Here is a 12,843-nt window from a genome sequence, read left to right as displayed (position 1 = left end):
CTGGCGGTCGCCAGTAGGTAGTTATAGTTAGGACCCCTTTTCCATAGGAAATCCGCATCATTCTATTTTGAATAACTTTGGCGCCGGTCGATGAATCCTCGCGAATTTCTCAAAATAGGTGGGGCGCTACGCTCCGCTCCTACCCTGAAAGTCTTGGGGGGATACGTCAAGCGGGGGCTGAGATAAAAGGGGGGTCCCAAAACGCGTTTTTCCCATGCATTTTTCCATAGGACCTTTAGAACGAGCTACAGCCCGAATGGCTGAACAGAATTACTAGAAATTTGGCAGAGAGGTAGTCCCTCTGTCAAGGAAGTGCCTTTTGTAGGTTTGGTGTAAATCTGTTCAGTAGATTCTGAGAAAATAGCCTTTAAATCAATATATATATCTGAGCCCGCTTACGGTACGCTTACCGTACGCTTACGGTAAGCTTACGGTACGCGTACGGTGGCGTGCGCGAGCGCGATTCTGATTGGCTGTTAGATCTTAGTAAACATTCGAATCGGCCGAAACCAGGAAGCGGCGGCCGCCATTTTGTGTGTTTCACTCAGAAAAAAAAGAGTGAAAACAAGAAAAGGGGGCAATGAGGAGAGTTACAGACCCCCTTACATTTGTGAGGGGGTCAAAGAAGGACAGAAAAGTACAAAGAAAACATTTATGGATTTTAAAAAAAATCACGGGGTACGCGTACGGTAAGCTTACGGTAAGCGTACGGTAGAAAAAAAAAATAAAAAAATAAATGAAATTCAGATTTAAGTGTTTAGATATTAGGGGGCTCTAAAAAGAGCCGTTGTGTTTATGAAATGATTTTTTAGTGGTACCTACAAGTAAGTAATAGGTTTCACACACGTTATAGTTAGGAATTAGCATTTAAAAAACCTTGCAAATTCACTGAAAAAACCATAGGTTTCACACATGTTATAGTTAGCGGAAATTTTACTGATAAAAAACCAATGAAATTCCCCCGTTATAGTTAGTGCAGGCAACTATAACTCACGCGACCGCAATCTTCTGCTGATGACATATGTGTCTTTATGAAAAAAAAATATTTGTAATATATATATAGCTAAAAATTTATGGAAGAAGACATGGGCAAATAAGTGTCTAAATACAGTATTAGCATCAGCAGAGGATTGCGGTCGCGTGAGTTATAGTTGCCTGCACTAACTATAACGGGGGAATTTCATTGGTTTTTTATCAGTAAAATTTCCGCTAACTATAACATGTGTGAAACCTATGGTTTTTTCAGTGAATTATATATATGCATATATATGCATATGCATTTATCTATATGTATGTGTATATATTTACATACATACATAAACATATATACATCTGCATATCTATATGAATACAAATATAAATGCATGCATACATATAAATATATGCATACATATGCATGTTATGTACATGAAATTTTGAAAAAAACTAATAAAAGCAAAGCTAAAAAGCCACCTAATTACAAACCGAATTGCTTTAACTTAAGCGAGGGCAAGATCTATTGCATTCTCAATGCTTGTTTTGCTGTGGTATCTATTTAAGTGCAGTTTGGGAATATGAATGGGCTGACTGTTTTGTGGATGGGTGCACATCCCTTCCTAAACTGGACAATACTCCACCCGTAACTCCTCCCCTTTAGTGGTGAGTATTCTCTTTGTCCCTCCCACATTTGCTATTAAAACATACACTTAGTGTGTAGAAACCCTGCAGTCGGGATGCAGAACAGAAAAAGATAGACAAGTCGTAGCCAGGACCTCCCGTATGTTTGTGAATATTGTTTAGTAATACGAATCCTAGCAAGACCGATGTAACCTTCAGTCGTTCCAAGGTGGGTTAACTAAGTAACACAAAAAGGAGTAATAGCAACATCTATTATATCCTATTATATACAGCCCTTACACGTGGCAGAACTATAGTCAGGACCACTGGAATTATGCAGTAGGGAAGTACCAAATTATGTGGCAGGGTTGACTAACTTATGCGGCAAAAAAAGGAAAATTATGCGGCACATTGCAGTATCTTTTTTGGGTAGTATTACTTCCTTACTTTGTAATTATTACACATGGTAATACCGTCTAGGCAAAGATTTCCGCTCTTTAGTCCAAATAACAGCAATAAGTAATTGAAAGCTGACCAATTAACCTTTGAGAAAGGGATTCCACTGCGCACGAACATGGACCACGTTTTTAGTAACTTTTGATCCATTTTAGCAAGAAACAAAGTTTTTTTGCTAAAATCTGCACATTATGTGGCAGATGATGGATTGTGTGGCAGATACTTGAAAACCACAATTATGCTAAAAAAAAAAGCCACGGCCCGGAATCGCATAATTCCAGTGGCCCTCTATATAGTGCTTAGAAACAGCAGACGTGTAAAATTAGATATTATTACAGATCTCTACATAAATGATTACATTTGTATCACGAACATAAGAAGCGGGCTCTGACTTCCCTCGCTGGCTGCTTTTTTTCTCTTTCTGGTAATTGTGTGTTTATTCCCCCTCCCCCAATTTAAACGTAGTGTGGAACAGAGGCGCAACTAGATCTATTTTTTTTTTGGGGGGGGGGGGCTGAATCTTTAAGCAATAGGCAGAGTGGAGCTGCAGGGGCTCTTAGAAGGGGTGAAACAACAGCAAGGCCTCATTAACATGCAAATGGTCTTTTAAAGACCTGTGAAGTGCTCGGGTGCGGCTGTGTGTGTCCCCGGGAAGCTGTCTGATCCCGGGCTGCCACACACGACGGGGGGGGGGGGGGGGGGGGGGGGGGACTGAAGCCCTTTGAGTCAAATGGGTGTTGCGCGCCTGGTCGGGAAACCATCTGTGAAGTAAACTCTGAACTAGGTGAAGGTTTGTCAAGTGAAGTGGCGATCCTTTGGGAGTCTGTGAAATACGGGTCCCTGCATGTGCCACACGGCAGCGGCTGCTCCGTCTTTAATTAGCTGCGCGATAAAGCATTGTGGCGCTGAGCTTTATTGAGCAGGTGAGCCGGAGGGTGGGCAGGCCCCGGTATTGAAGGGGAGTTCACTGCCCATTGAATGGAAGAGGACGTCAGAGTTCCAGGAGCGTTAGGACAAGGAGGGGCGGGGGTGGAGGAGGAGGAAGAGGAGGGTTGGCTTTAGGGTTCACCGGCAGCTTAAACCAGAATGCAACCAGTCTCAACCCAAACAGGTGAGCACGGACGGTAAATATTCTGAGGAGAGAGAAACAGAGCGCTGCAGGAGCAGAGAGAGGCGGCCCGGAGAGAGAGGGGCAGAGGACAGCAGAGCCCCTCGGAGGAGAGACAGGTGAGCTCCGGGTCCCTCTCAGAGGGAGACGGGCGGGGAGGGAGGGAGGGAGCGAGCTGAGGGCGAAAAGGATGAGGTGCGCCGTGCGCGAGGCACATACGGACAGAGATGTTTTAAGGCAAAGTGGGCCCTTCCAGGGGGCCCCTGATAAAGCCAGAAAGTATTTCCCTGATGACATTGAATGATTCTTATACAGGTTGTTTTAAATAAGGTTTTCCTTTAATTTATTTTTAAGGTGGGTGATGGGTGAAAGTCTATTGCAGACATTTTGCAGACAAACGTAGTGTTTATGTTTCATGCAACATCCATAAAACAGTTTTTTTAGATCAAAACAAGACCTCACGTTCGAGAAATGGGCGGGTGTCGCAGTGATTATTTGCAGTAATGTTGAGCTGCTGCTATGTTACAATATTGAAAACGCGTCACTATCCCTGAATAATGGATGTAAACATATTTAGAATTGAAATGGCGCGCTTGTGCATTGTCGGTGACCTGGCCAACGAGGGCACGAAAGAGCCACAACTGGATTATAAATTCACAGCTGTTCCAAGCAGGGGCCCCCAGAATGCGTTTGGCCCAGGGCCCCCCAAATCCTTAGGGTGTCCCTGCATACGGAGAGGCTGAGCAACAAGTGCACCAGTGTGGACCGGTGGAAGGGGCACATCTTCTGTGGTGCTCTCTTGGTTTAGAAATGTAAGTTGTGTATATATCTATCGAGAGGGAATCTTCAAAGTACATAGATGTGGAGTTAAGTACAGTCCCTTTATATTCACCTATAATATCCAATTGCCTTCACAATGTTTTGGTTTGCGATACTTGTGCCTCAATATTTTGCTACCAAGATAGATATATATATTATAATTTTTTTTTACAGAGTTTTATATAGCGCGAACTTGACCCAAATTGGGTATCAGAGCGCTTTATATAGCACCAGTTGCGTTACATGAGGACACATTCATTTTTTTTTTAGCAATGGAGAGATTAAGTGATTTGCCTAGAATCACAGGATGTTCAGCGTCATTGCCGAGACTCAAACCCGGTTCCCCAGATTCGAGGTCGACCGCCCTAGCCGTTAGGCCAACTCCTCTCCCTGCTTTGACTGTTGACCCTTTATAATAAAATGAAGCTGATAGTGGGGTGCTGAGCGAAGTCTGATGCATACAGTCTTCAGCACAGGTACGCAACAGGCACCCCAATACATTCGAAGAGTAAGACTATATGGAATGAGAGATCTATTTTGAAGAAGGAAATAGATTTCTCCTTTAAAATGTTGCTCAAAAGAGCAATGGGATACATTACAACAGGCAGGGAATGCAGACGAAAGCCTGGGGTATGTGAGACACAGCTGCGTGGGAACACTCACTGGCATGCAGGGTCGGATTGGTAAAGCGGGCACTCGGGAAATGGCCGAGGGGCCGGTATCAAATCGGGTGTTTGTTAAGCGCGACTACTCACACATAAGGGCATCCCAGTTCCAGCTGTGGGCTGCTTTTTGGGCATCCTGGGGGCTGTCTGTGCTGTTTGGATGCCGCCAGCGGCCCAGCCTGAGTGGCCTTTCTAGAGGCAGATGGGCGGAGGTATCGCTTCCTTTCTCTCGCTGGGCTGGCCCATTAATGTATGCTGATTGGGCGGTGGGCTGAGCAGAGGTGGTCTCACTTACATTCATGTGTGGCTCAGCAGTGTGAACTAATCTGTGCATTATTTTTTATCTAAGTGAAGTTAATAAAACATGCCCCACACCCCCTTTCTTTTCATAAAACCTCGCTGAAGCAGTGTTTTGCCAAAAGGCAATACTCAAACGGGCTCCACTTTTTTTTCTGGTGTGCCCGGCCCTGATTATTGATCCCAAGCCAACCCTGCTGGCATGGCCTCCGAGTGGGGTGACATTCAGTAACCGCCGTGTTCAACAGACTGGCGCCTCTTTTAGGTGACCAACCATATACAACTGAAATGCAGCACTTTATAGAGCAAGGGAGTGACCCTAAAAGATGACAAAGACAGCAGGGCACACTGGCGCCGCTGCGCCTCGTCTTTGTTTAGGAATAGGATTATATAGCAGGGACGCTGTACTCTGTAGAGTGGCAGCCATGTCCCAGACAAGACTAGACAGATTAGCAACTCGATACACTAAACTGAGAAGGAAAGCGAAGTCAGACACCCAAAGCCTAAATACAAAGCTCATTGGCCAGGAAAGTCCCAGAGACGTCTTGAATGTGTTGAGAATGAGAAGGGAGGTCTGAAAAGGCAGATTTTTCACATCTCACGTAGAGAAGACAAACAATAGCATTGCGAACGAAATCTCTCTTCTCGTCGTGTTTTTTTTTTAATCCTATTCAATCCAACTTAGACTCACACTCTCCATTGCTCAAAAGTGACTCTTATTTCTCTATACTAATCCACCACTAATCCTCTTTGGGTTCTGGAGTAGTATGCTACTCGACGAAAAGCGCTTTGATGCCTCGTCAGCGGTAGTAAGTGCTATATCAATACAATACAATGAAGTTAACGAGTAATAGGAGTCGAAACTGGGTTATGAACGGTTAATGCATTGTGATTCAACGATGATACAAGGATGTTGTTCCAGATCCTGGGGGCATGGATGGAAAGGCTTGCCCACCTCATATAGACTCTGGTGGTACTCTGACATGGAGGCCAAAACGAAGCAAATGCGTACTGGGAAGGGCGTATCAGAGGACTTGACGCTCACTGGAATGTGTTCACACGTAATGTGCAAAGTTTACTGGTAATTATGGTGGAACTGGCACAGAAACAAAACTTCCGATGGTTCCCAAAGATCTCTGGCAAAGGTACTACACCATGGTATGTTTTGAGAGGGAGAATATGGAATGATGATATGTTCAATAACATGGATGACATTTTATAGCAACAGAATAAAGATGAAGGGTTATATTGGTGAAATGCAGGCACACCTCTGAGACCTTTAGCACACATCTTTGACAGAAGTACTCCGTCCGGTCCCTGGCATATTCCAAGACCAGGATTAAGAGGATTAACAGATGATTTACACAGAATGACACCCATGTTCCATGAATATGTGAAGCAGCCTATCATGTCATGTTTGCACATTACTTGAGTAGGAAATGTGAAAGTACTTGCTGACTACTCAGTCATGCATCAAATATATTTAACACGGGTAGTCTCACGGTATCCTGGCGTGTTCCCAGGCCAGGATTACTTGTAAATGGCAGGAATCTTTCACACTGTCAGCTAGTTTCCAAGGGCAGGGCAGGTACTGCAACATGCCAGAACGTTATAACAAGAAGAACATACAGGCGACTAGCATGTCCCAAACATTTTTGACACTGGTACTCTTGCAGCATCCTGACATGTTCCAAGGCTCAGATTAATTGAACCATCTCACATGTAGATAGAGTCCACCATGATGGCCAGCCATCAAACTTTTCAAAGGTTTTTTGTTGTTTCCAAAAACAAACTCCCAAAGTTTGAAAATAAATAAGAACGGCTCCTATACCCTGGGAGTTTCCCCCATTCGTTTTCCTTCATGCTGTCTTCCAGTGCCTCCCCTGGCTCTCAGCTGCTTCCTTTATCATATCCACAGAACACTAAAAAGCCATGACACCCTTACTATTACTATTCGTATTACTGTCATTTGTTGTTTCTTTCTACAATTATATGTATTCACTGATGCTTATAAGTATTTATTAACACCATGCCACACTATTACCTCCCATCATTTTATTATATTAGACCAATACATTGTGTTTTATGGCACTGTTTGTTCCCGCACTTGTAACACTAACACATTATCCTCGACTTTTGGGGTGATTTAAGCTTTATGCTCATTGAAGTCTTAATAAACTTTAATGAAAAAAAGCATTTCTTCACGACTTCATATTTTGTGATCCGATTCAAGCCTTGAAAAAGTACTCCAGGGAGAAACTGTGGGCAGCCATCTTGAAAACATTTCAAAGCGAGTTCCACTGAGCTGCGCCTGTATCATTCCACAAGTTCCGCTGATGCACAAACTCATGGGGTCTGCAAGTAGTCCACAGGTGAACACTGTACGTGTTACTGTCAAGGTTCACTTCTCAATAGTGGTCCAGCACAGTTCCTTCAAAACCCAAGATATACCACTAATATCTGTGGCGTTACACTCTTGAGTCATCCTTGCAGGTTCGAAGAGTGAAAATCCGTAGAATGGCTGCTTTGTTCTGAAGAACAGCAACTCTTGTTCATGACCAGGAATGCAGAACAAGGGAGAATGAAGACAACCGACTGGCAATAGATTTTAGCAGTATGGCAAATTAAAGGTGAAACACAGAAATACGCATTGGCAAAGTCCGTAGGTGTGTTGTGTGAAGCATCCAATTGGCTTTATCAATGCTTATTTTGTTTTGCCATGATTACTGTGAACCATTCTTGTTTGGGGAGCTGACTGGCTCCCAATGACATAAAAAAGAATAAACGGTAAAAGCAGACATTTTGTTTGGTCTCGAAAAACACACCTTGCCATATATTCCCGTGGCACAGAAAGGAGCTACTTGGTGTATAGATGTTCTCCTTTTAAAAGGGCAGAATGCTGTCACTCACAGTGAAGGTAGACACTGGCTGAAGTGGACAGACCCACTGCCCCATGCTGAATGAATATAGTCGTTGGAAGGAAAGAGTGACTGACACGAAAACAGATCAGAGGATGAAGAGCACTGGCTGAAAGCACCTATAAGTATATTATTCGAACGATTTTAGTAAAATCAGAAAGGTGTTGGCTATTGCCAGGCTTAAACAACGAGACATGTCAGAAAGATCTGTGCCACAGGAAGTCCACCAGTACACACCTGTTTTAAGAGTCCTATTACATGGAGTAAGTGTACTGGCTTTTAAGGTTCAGGCTTACAAATTAGAAACCTGATGCAGTACAATGTGTGGGGGAAATAAAACAAGCATTTGCAATGCAATAGGTCTCGCAGTTACGTGAGTTTAAGCTATTGGCATTGTGAATGACTGCCTTTTATTTATGTTTTAAAAATGAAAAAATAAATAAAAGGCATTGTTATTTGCAATGTCAATAGCTCAAATTCGCGTAAATGCGAAACCTATTGCATTGCAAATGCGTGTTAGAAGGTGTAATGGCCTCATAGGGACCTCTGGCATCCATTGTCCCCCTCTGCATGAAATCAGTATTCAGATTTATGTTATATGTACCAGTGATGTTGTATCCGAGAAAGGCAACACCATGCTTACTGAAGTTCCAGATTCCACAGGACCTCCTTGAAAAGTGTTCTCCATGTTGTAGTTTGTGGGATCAGAGGTTAAATAAGTGACCCTTTCCACCGCTAGAGAAGTTGATTGGCTGTCTCCCTGAGTACACACCTTCTTCAAACCCTACTACATTGTCTACAAAGTGATAAACTCGAGCATCTCACCTTATCCGGCAACATAGACCAATGTAATGGGTGGACTCTACAATACCTTGCGGTTGCAACCTCACTAGGGTGTTGGCCAGAAAGTACACTAGAGAGAACAGAAGTTTTCAGGCCTCCTTCTTGAGCACAGAGAATATTTGAAATTCTAACAGATTCTAGGTACTGCAAGCGTTCTCCTTCTTTCACTTCAGCCAGTGGGCCCTTCTCTTAAAAGCCTAGCACATCCCTATGTAACCTCCTTGTTTCTCAGGATTCAAAAGTATCCTTATCTTGAGACTCTTCTTCTGTCCTATACCGTAAAAGATTCCCTCCCCTTGGCATCCAATTGGATCCCTTCTTTTCTTCTGTATCCCTTCTCGTGTATGTCTCCTGAAGTCCACATGTCCATTCTGTACATCACTGCACATCTTTCTGTGGCTTTGAAGCTAGGTTCATGCTTTATACAACCTCAAGGTGAAAATAATTGACCTACAATGATAATGACTCTAGAAGCTTGACTTTCGCTATATTGTGAAGTATGTGTGGATAAGCGTAGAATTACTATTACTTATCTTGGCAGTATATACATCTTATCCTGGAGTGGATGTTGTTGCAAGTCAGTATTAAAAACTCAATATTGTGGAAGAACATCATTAAATATGTACATTTGTATTAACGTTTCATCACCATTTCCAATCTTCCTAGTAATGCATATGTGTACATACGTGTCTTGAAACATGGGTATCATTCTAGAGAACCCACCTGTCATCTCCCATATTATGGCTACTTGGAGAGGACCTGTGCAAAGGACCATTGAGATGTATTCAGTGTGTCACTTGTCATTTTCCTTTCCCTTGTCAAGAATTGTGTGCTAATGGGTGAGAACTTGGCAGGGGAAGAGAACATGCCAGGGGAAACAGCTGTCACCTTACCAAGCCCATCTGGTGTGCCATCTTGGAACATGAAAGGGCAATCATAGAGGAACATATATTTGTGATACAGCTTGTGTTAACAATCTCATTCCTCTTATAATGAATTGGCATTCTACTTTGTGCGGCCGGTCATGGAACGTAGGTGTCCTTCCATAAAATACAGGTCTCGTTCCAAATCTCTTAGAAGATGTCTTGGTACTCGGGGAGTATCTGTGACACAGATTTCTGGGTTTCCTCTGTATTTAAGTTTAGTTTCCATTGCCACTAAAATGGCTTGGCTTTCTTTTGTGTGGGCTCTTCTTGGGAGAGGGCTTTCAGTTTATGGAAGACATCTGTCAGGGCCGGATGTGCTAAGAGACCGGTAAGGTCACAAAAAGTGGTCACAAAGGGTGCTCGGATTCTTTGCATCCAGTCTCTGATTTTTGTGATGCAACTTGTGTACTAAGATGTTACAAGGGTTGCAACGAATATACTACATCCCAAAAATTGTTGCTATATAAAATCCCAATTGGTTGAGGACTTCCTTTTCATGCCCCATCCAGACTGTAATTTGGTATGGGTCTAATAGATACCAGAAAGCCATACTGTGGGTGCGGAACCTGGGATTTTGCAAATCGCAGGGTTTGCATTCGCAAAACGGTTTTGTGCGTTTGGCCTTTAGTGACGCAAGTCAGGGTCTACACGTCTCTGTTGTTTCTTTTTATTGTAAAGTATTGCTACGCTATTCTGTCTATCGGCGAGTTATGGACACACCAGCATGCCACTTTAAAAAAAGCAAGAATGCTTTGGGAGCAGCTGTACCGAAGATCTGTGTGATAAATCTCATCGTTGCATCACTTTTGCCTTCACAATCTGTTCTAGTCTTTCTAACTGAAGTCCTGATTTAGAGTACGGTGGATGGAATTCTCCATCACACACTTGACTGATATTCCATCCGTGGTATTTACAAGTGCCATTGGATATAATACACTTGTAATATGGCGGGCGGGATATCTGTTACGTTTCTGACAAAGTAACCCATTCACAAACTCTAAATCTAGTTCTGAGTCTTTGAAAATAGCCTTCATCACTAAGACACTACTGTCATTCCCATTATCTCACTCTTAGAACCCAGGGAGTATCTCCCTCACTAGGTAGAGATCATGGGGTTATTTGCTAAAGTTATACTGCGGTGCTTATGTGGTGGAAAGTGCCGTAAAGCATTGCTTCAATTTACATAATAAAAGCTCAGTTGCCAGTGCAAAACTGCACACATGCGCAGCCGGTAACTTGCAACCCTTGTGTGTATTATGCCTCACTTTTGCACTGTTTCCCCTAATGTTTTCTATCCTTTGTGTCTTGTTTATGGTGGACAGCCTTCATTCCATAGAACACAATTGTCATTACTCATAATCGCATACTTAGAGTGTGTTGGGGGTACTTAGCGAGAACCACCCCCAAAGGTTTGGGTGATATCTCCTATTGATTTGGTTGTGTACTACTTTGTTGTTCATCTAACAGTCGTTTTGCTTTCTATTCTGAAATTCCACACAATCTAGTGTTTGGAACATCCCAGGGCATCTCGAGAGGACCTGTGCTGAAGATGCCTATGGTTTGTCACAAGTTTTGTCTACATGTCTCTTTTAATTTTACTTCCTGGTTGCCATGGATTGGCTTGACATTCTGATTGATGTGGAAAATGAAACAGTTGTCATTCTCGGGGGTAGTATGCGCCATATACATGCAATTGCAATTATTTAGAATACATACAACGGTTCCCCTAATATCACTCCTACAATGGGCCACATAACTCCATGAGTGACTATGGCAAATATTTTTAGGTCTCGCCTAGGCAGCGTATGCGCTGTCTCTTCGAGACAGACTGTATCCACTTTGTGGGATTACAGTCCTCCCATTGCTTTTGATTAGTTTCTTCGCGCGTCCTTCCCAAAAGCTTGCTTCTATGTGGGTAATCTGTGTTTTTGCCTCCTTCTGGTGTCGTGCTCCCTCCCAAGGATCCGTGGCCTATTACTTGTATCCTTTCAATTTTGTCTATTTCAGTTCATGTATACGCACTGTTTTGTTTCATTCAGCCCGTGTTTTGGGAAGGTACCCTTTTGTTTCTTTTTAGTGTTGGTGCTCCTAGCGTTTCTGTAAACAGCCCTGTAAATCTTGACATCCCTTCTTTAACACTGCATACGGACTTCCATCATTTTTTGTAATACATCCTTTTTTTAAATGAGAACACATTATTTGTTTGTTTAATGCGCTTGTTCGTCCACCGGGAGCTTTGTATGTTCAGCCTCCTGCCGAGACTCATACCCGGTTCTCCAGCTTCAAAGACGACTGCTCCAGCCATTACACCACATCCTTTGTTTTATTTTTCACTTTAATATAGCACGAACTCGACACGACGGTATCGGAGCACTTACATGAGGAGCCAGTTGCAGTACACATGGATACATTCATTTTTAGGTACAGAGAGATTGAGTGATTTGCCAGAATCGCAGGATGTTGTCCTGTCGAGACTCGAACCTGGTTTGAAGAATAGGGTCTGTGTGTGTTCTGGGGGCGTGAGGGGTTGCTATATTGTTCAACGTGTGAGCAGATGCTGTTCCAGTCATGGCAAAAACACCAATCTTTTGCATAATCATTTTTGTGCTATACAGTTTGTCTGCCCCGAATTTGTATTTAGCGCAAATGTAAATCAGTTGGTGGCTGCGCAAACTTGCACGCAGCGGCAATTACTACTTGTTTCTTCACGTCAAAGCGTTATGACGTCCATCTAAACAAGGATGTTTTATAAATTGCCACTTTCTTATGCTTCGACACGGAACATGTTAACCTTGTTCTGGTAATGTGCTGCTTTTTGAAAACCTGTAGTAAAAATGCAATAACTAGGTTTTTCCTGCATGTGTGTCTTCCACATGCTGGTAAATATCAAATGCCATGCTTGCTGTAAATTGAACACGCATCCCCTTGGGAGGTGTCCCCCAGGATGGCGTTGTGACCTGGCCTTTCTAACGCCACCCAGGAACGTAATGCCGATTTTATATATCGATTTGCACAACAGCGAGACTCTGAGTCTCCCAAGGGGGCGGATCACACACACCCTTAACTTTTCCATTAATTACCATGAGACTGGGATAACGTTCTAGTCCAGAAAGGAAGTTATGGCAAATCACAGAGGCTTCCTCACAATAGCATTAGGAATGTGAGCATTGACAAAGCCAATAGTATTCACTTTCGTATCTGCTTGTATTGTGATG

The 12,843-nt window shown here is 43.0% G+C and overlaps 1 protein-coding gene across 1 annotated transcript in view; it reads left to right on the top strand.

Moving 5' to 3' along the window:
* The first annotated feature begins 3,135 nt into the window (after positions 1-3,135).
* The window catches only part of SCNN1A (sodium channel epithelial 1 subunit alpha), a 117,521-nt gene continuing 107,813 nt past the window's right edge, over positions 3,136-12,843 (top strand). Inside the window, exon 1 of the mRNA XM_085619792.1 lies at positions 3,136-3,279. The gene's annotated coding sequence lies outside the window, so the exon portion shown is untranslated. The remainder of the gene's footprint in view (positions 3,280-12,843) is intronic.

Source organism: Triturus cristatus, chromosome 7 (assembly GCF_964204655.1).
Source record: "Triturus cristatus chromosome 7, aTriCri1.1, whole genome shotgun sequence".
NCBI lineage: Eukaryota > Metazoa > Chordata > Amphibia > Caudata > Salamandridae > Triturus > Triturus cristatus.
This window is presented reverse-complemented; position numbering and strand designations above follow the sequence as displayed.